Source organism: Lolium rigidum, chromosome 3, assembly GCF_022539505.1.
Source record: "Lolium rigidum isolate FL_2022 chromosome 3, APGP_CSIRO_Lrig_0.1, whole genome shotgun sequence".
Taxonomy (NCBI): domain Eukaryota; kingdom Viridiplantae; phylum Streptophyta; class Magnoliopsida; order Poales; family Poaceae; genus Lolium; species Lolium rigidum.
In genome coordinates this window covers 351,303,244-351,310,263 of record NC_061510.1, presented here as the reverse complement: position 1 = coordinate 351,310,263, position 7,020 = coordinate 351,303,244, and the positions used below count along the sequence as shown (strand labels likewise).

The 7,020-nt window shown below is 43.3% G+C and overlaps 1 long non-coding RNA gene across 1 annotated transcript; it reads right to left on the bottom strand.

Moving 5' to 3' along the window:
• Nucleotides 1-5,144: 5,144 nt before the first annotated feature.
• Nucleotides 5,145-6,592, bottom strand: LOC124700299. Its single transcript, XR_007001703.1, has 2 exons — nucleotides 6,462-6,592; nucleotides 5,145-5,517 (listed from the first exon to the last, which is right to left on the bottom strand). It is a non-coding gene; the product is annotated as an uncharacterized LOC124700299 (long non-coding RNA).
• Nucleotides 6,593-7,020: the final 428 nt, after the last annotated feature.

The window sequence follows — 7,020 nt, the reverse complement described above, 5'->3', positions numbered from 1 at the left end:
TTGCATCTTTAACACTCTATAATCTGCCTTTTAGAGAGAATAATCAGTGTAAAACAGTTGGCTACGCACAAAAGTTCGAAGATCTGATAATGTAACATGCAATGAGATTCGATTTCTTGTAGAAAATGTGGAGATAAATAAATGGAAACATGAAGGCAGGTGAAAGAAATGAAAGAAATGATGTATAGAACACATATGAGAAGAAATCACCTCATTGATTCAGGTGTCCTCAGAGTTAGCTTGGTGAAAAAGTAAGATAATGACACTTTATATAATAACATGGACATCCCTGGATTAGCAGATATGTCAAGACCATAATCTGCCAATGGGGAGGAAGTGCCACATTTAGCATAAGATTCGACCTAAAACAACGACTTCACCTTTAATATATTTTTCATGATTATGTTGGTACAAAATTGAGGCCTTGGATCAAAATCATCATGCATACACGATAAAACTTTCACAAACTCTTGTACCTTGTTTGAATCAACCTGCACATCAACACATGCTGGACCAAATGCATTTTGTTCAGGAAAACAACAATTGGTAGCAGTAAAAAAGTAGCAGTAGGAAAATCATAAACAACTCGATACTCTTTGGAGAAGAACTGAAACCACGGGTGTAAATCTGTTTAAGAGAAACAAATTCAGTTAACAGTATGGGAAAAAACATAGCACGAGAAGCAAAATCAAGGAAGAACACTTTCAGTGGCACATTAACACTCAATGTGTCGACACCAAACTCGAGTGAAGTTGCTATATTCTTCGTATAAGATGATGTCCATGTCGTTATAATGGATCAACGGTGGAGAAACTGAACTAATCCAATAGACACCTTAATACGGTTCAGTTAGGTGTGTGGTCGCTCAGATTGTTCAGCTTGAGATAGTTGCTCTGTCTTGGAAGCTAAAATCACTGCCAGTAACTGGGTATTTGCTAGGCCCTTCTACTCGGGTGAAAATGCACACCACACCCAGTGCCTCATATTTTAGCAATATAACCACTATATATAAGTGTACCTCATGGTGTTTACGGCAAATCCAAGCAACCACACTGCCACTTTGACATCAGCGTTGTCATTGCACCATTAAACTACAACTGAATTAAAAAAAAGCAAGTCGTATGTTACCTTATCTTAAGAGGGAGGTGTACAAAGTACACAATCAGCTAGGAACTTACTTATCTACATGAATTTTCTATATGAGATGAATCACCGAACAACACTTCCAGTGAACATGGATATTAAATATGAAAGAAAGATAAGCAACTTCGCATGCAGAAACAAATCCATATGATCCAGTTACCCCTTGGCTAAAGTTCGCATCAGACTAATTCAGTTTGGGTAAAATCAACAAATTTCAAGAAACTCTCGTATCGTAAAGACAGAAGTGATCAAGAAAAAAGAAGAGCATGGAGCCCAGCCCATAGATGCGCACCTCCAGTTTATGCTATCAGGTCATGCTGAACAGTAGGAATTAAGAAAAATTACAAAGCCGCACGTTTTGCATCTTCTCCATGAAAACGGGCATATAAGTAGATGAACAATGCATGAAAGAACAATAAATTAAGCTAGAACATCAAAAGATAAATATGAAAAAAAATCCATCGTGTTCCATGCTAACCGAATTTTTCCATAGGGAATAAAGGAACACATGATGAACCAAATATGTAAATTCATGTACCCACTGACTTATTCTAGGAGGATCAAAATATATTTTATTTTGTTTTGGTATTTTCCTTCGCAGACAGCAAAGGCCAAATTCATCACCATTCCTTAAGATGTTTCCATTGCTGGATTCCTAATAGACAGGTATTGAGAGGACACAAAAAAGGATATATATCTGAATCCCCTTATGTTAATAAAAAAGAACACTGCTTTTCCTAGTTCCAGGGCGTACAAGAAAGCAGGAGAAACTACACACTTCAAAGCACATGAGAATTAAATATCAAATTGCATACACCCCAGCATGCTTTACCTAGTTCCATTACTAAAAACTGGCAGTACACAACTCTCATGACAGAGAGCATAACTACTATACTAAACCTTAACAGATCCGATTTTTCTCACATTTTTGAACTTTTTTTTGGATTAGCACGGGTGATGTTTGATGTTTTGATTTCTACAGTCTCTTTCATGTGTACCTTTTGGGGCTCTGCAGCAATTTGAAAGTGTTAATGGAGCCTCACTGGTGAGTATTTCTGGTGTTTCCGTGGTGTAGCTGTAGCTACAACGTAGTTCAGATGGTGGTGGGTCATCGTTTCCGTGACCACTCTTCTATCCATGGTCAAAGCGGTGCTGGTATGCATGCCCGCGTGTCCACTTTCTGTCAATTTGTCTCCCTACGCCTATCTCTCTCCCGAATCTTCTCCTCTCTTCCCAAAAATTTCAATCGTCACCTTCCTCAACCGTGGTGTCGTGCTAGAAGATTGGAACCCTAGCGCCGCCTCGCCTGCCGGCGTCCCTGGCCGCTGGCCCACCTCCGACCTCTCCCGCTCGCCGGCGGTATGGTTCGTCAAGACTCGGCCGTCTCAGCTCCGACAATTGGCACGGCCGCGTGCGGCTACTACACCTCATGGCGCGCCGCCGCTGGGACATGGAGGAGGCCGCCCTGCTGCTCTCTCCCACCATTGAACAAGGAGAAGGTCGTCGGAGCAAGACGAGATCCCAGCGGCTTCCGCGCACGGCAGGCTTGCAGGAGACACCGAGGAGCAGATATGTTTCTTCCATTCGCAGGCAAGGGGGTTTGAGGCAGAGACGCCACCGGCTGCAGTCACGCGCGTCGCCGGCCGGAATCCAGCCGCCGCCGACCAGAATCTTGCCACCACTGCCCGGAAACCAGCCGTTGCCGCCTAGAGTCGGGCCGCCTCAGCCTGAATTCTCCCTTCCCCATCGTCTAGACTTAAGATCTGCCGCCGCCGTCGCCCGTTGCCAGCAACATGGTAATTTTGATCCCGTCCTGCTTTCTCCTGTCTTACCTCCTATCCTCCTACCCAGCTGTGCTGCCGCTGCCTCCTTTTCTAAGTTGATTTCTTTGCTGCAGCGATCGAGGAGGGTGATTGCATCGACAAGGCTGCTTGCGCAGTTAGGCTCCGTTCCACCACGTTTTCCATCAGCGACGACTTCGTTCGGTCATTCTTCAGCCTACATTAGGTATGTTTTACAATTCTTCTAATTGTCGTGATTTTGTGTCCTACTGTGAATTTTCTGATTTTAGGGTCCTTTTGTGATTCTTTATTCTAAGATTCCCACCCCAATTTCTCCGTAAAAAAAAAGAGATCTGCGCCTTCATCCAGGTTACGTGTTAGGCCTCCAGGTTGAAGACGTGTTGCTGCTGTTAATTGTCCTATTCGACTGCTTTTGCTGTTCCTGGTCAGATCCAATTTTCCTCCAGATTCCATTGCTTACTTTCAATCTTTACTACTCCATCTGCTGTTCTATTATAGAGTTCTGTTATAGAAAGGTCTTGCTTCTGTGCAGATCAGAAGAAAGGAAACATGCAGACTTTGTTGGTCAAGGACGTGATCCCCAAATTTTATCAATGCAAAATCCACACATGTATTGGCCCTATCTGCGACAACAGGGATATGCAAACACAACAAAACATATACCAGCTAGGCCTTATTGTCGTAGACCATGAGCATGAGGTGATGTTCTGTCCTTCTCAGAATTTAAATTTATGGTTCCTCCTTTTTTTGATAAATACATTACATTGCCTTGGCTTATTTGTTTCTCCTTCAGTGGACAATGTTTTACCTTTCAATATTGTCAGCAAGTAACTTCCACAAATTCTCATACACTTCTGTTTCTAGCTTCCTAAATTACAAATTACTCAAAGCATTAGTATTCTTTTCTTACAGATTACTTTAGTGCCAATTTTTTTTTAAAAAAAATGATCACCTCAGGCAAGACAGAGTTTAGATCTTTGTTATTCTCCACCGTTGTTTTCAGATTTTTCACTCTCTCTCTGTGTGTGTGTGTGTGTGTTATGTCCTAAATTCTTTTGTGTTTCTTATAACCTTTCTTACAAATTAATGAACAAAGCCTCCTTCCTTGTGACAAGCTCTGGAAACCAGAAAAAATGATACTGCATTTTTTTAATTACAAGTTTTACAGTGATTGGCATTTTTAGTAACCATCCATCCACCCTGATCTAATGGTGGTAAATAGACGGAACCAAACGGACGGAACCAAAAATATGGGACCGGAACCAAAATCTGTGGGACCGGAACTTCTAATATATTTTACGAATATTATAAAAAACGAGCGTCCTTTTGAGCGGCCGAAGCATCCAATGAGACTGCACGAATCTTAAAGTCACCGGCAATTTTGCAACCAGCGAGCTTGAATAAACCAGCTAAACCGTTCGACCGGTTCAGCAATATTGGCGCTGGAAAAACTAAAATAAATTCACTAGAGTGGGGTTCGAACCTTTGACCTAATGATGTGGGCGCACAATGGTAACCTCTGACCAACTAGGATGGTGCTTCTTAACGTTGAAGGAACAGAAATTACAGTTGTTTATTAAACCACCTACACTGTAGAACTGAAAACTAAACAAACATGACACCTATCTGCTTTGCTCATTGCACTTGCAGCTTGCGCTGCATGCAAAATACGTACACAGGCGTGCTAACCTACTTGACTGTTTTTGGCTGTAGATCTTTCTTAGCACACATGATACGTAGGGAGGTGAATGGGTGATATATAAGAGCATCTCCACTTGTTCCCCAATACGGCGTCATCGGGTGAATTGGTTTTTGGCCCGTGTGGGGGGCGCCGGCGCGGATGTGATTATGGAGAGATGTCGGTGCCCAGCCCCCGCCCATCGGTCCACGTAGCACCTTCATCCTCGGGTCATCAGTGATGGCGTCTCCCTCTGTCCCATGGGGATTCTCCTTCTCCTCTTGGTCGTCGACTATGGCGTCATGCAGCTTCGCGTCATTACCGATGACATCGTTCGGTAAGGAGCGGGTGGCAGTGGTGCAACTTCAGATCTCCGATAAGGTCCTTTTCCTGAACTATGGGGACTGTGGTTCACTGACGATGATGATGATGAGATGCATGTAGCTGAAACACTTCCATACATATATATGGTCGTTTGAGTTGAGCTCTAATGAAGTCCAATTCTATATGCAAAAAAGTGCTGATTTGAACTTTCTAATGTATTTTTGTATTCCGTCCATATAGAGATATCTATTAGAGCTAATGTTCTGCAGAGAACTGAGGCAACAGTTCCGTGTTTGTATTTCTGACATACTATTCATCAAAATTCCGACACACACTAAAAGCAGCTGCAACAGTTAAGAACAAAAACCTCTAGTGAACAAAGCAATCTAGTGAGCATTTCATAACCACACGCATAAAACATCACTTCTACATCATCAACACACTATAGTTGGCCATTCTAGCAGCACTACTACATTATCATTCAGCGTGTCGCTAGCTGCTCTGCTCCTGCTAGCCCAGCGCGTCGTCGGCCTGTGCTCCTGCTAGCACGTTGCCGGCCCCGTGCTCCTCCTAAGATCATTAGAACATCCAAAAGAGAACTGAGATCATTAAGATGCCAAAGCCAGACTGGAATCATAAAAATAAACTGGTTCATTATCTTTGTCATGAATATGGTTTATCACAAGAACTGACGTGCACATTCATAAAGAGAAACTTATCCAAGAGTAAGAAAGAGTATGGAGAGACTATATTGTCAAGCAATAACTGTTTAATACAAGCAGTCATAATATTTTCCAATATTCTTGACCATACTGTCGAGCGGATAAAGAGACGGTAGCTTCTGATCACTTGGAACCTACAAGAACCAGGTAATCATCAAATGAAATAGACACTGAATATATCAGAGTCTAGCTACAAGGTTCAACAAGACCAAGAAAAATTTCATATTCAGATGTCTCACTGTATGCAAGAACAAAAGGTCAAGATCACTAGGTACAGCCGAAGTAAGTTGAAGTAAAAAGGATTGAAATAATTATCCAAAGGCTCACATGTTGCACAAGTCTACCCTATTCACTATTCAGAAAAAAGCTAAATACCACTTCTAGATACTAATCGCTCTATAGAAACCTGGGCACTAAAAGCAATCCAATAACTAGATGTCTGTCAGGAAGCAACATGGTACGGCCAGAAAATGTTTCAAAACATTATATTGTACAGTACAAGGATAGTTCACTAAGAGATGAGGACCCCAACAAAAATCTGAAATTGCTAGCCATCTGCATTTACATATGCAACCCACCATAGCCCAACGTTACTAGCAGTCTAACAGTTGAATCAGATTCCTCTTTCCTTTTCTCTTTTCTTTAAACTTCAAAGGAGATACTCGTTATATGACTGCATCTGCTCAACTAAAAGCAATCAATCATGCAACGACCTATCTAGCAGACTAGCACCAAAGGGAGGGCAACGACGCGTACCCAGCAGCCTCCCATTTCTTCAAGCAATTGACTAACCTTGACGAATTGCGTCCGATCCCGCGGGAGACAAGGGCGGCGGCTGCCGACTCCGATCCATCTGTGGTGGCTGCGACTCCGATCCAGCCGGTGAAGAGAGCGATAGCGCAGCAGACATGGCCGAGGAGAAGTCCTTGGTCAGGACTCAGGCGTCAGCTGCAGCTCCGAGGCGAGCTCCCTCGTGCTAAGTCCCCGCGACGGGCCGACGGGCGGCGACTCGCGACGGGGGAAGGGGCGGCGGCATCGGCAGGGCGGCTGCTGCGGGGCGGCGGCTGCAGGGCGGCGGGGCGGCGGCTGCGTGGCGGCGGCGGGCGCTCGTGGGAGAGTTCTTTCCCCTTTTTCTATCGAGATGTATCTCACAATCTGATCTGATTCTGATTTTCTTTTATTTGGAACATTGATTAAAACGTCCGTTCCGGAGCTCTGTTACTGTGTCATATCATTATAGAACTTACAGGAAATTTATCACAGATTTAATCAACGGTCACGAAAAATTACATTAGACGGAACCAAAATTCAATTAGACGGAACCAAAGTTCCATGCCAATCACCGTAAAAG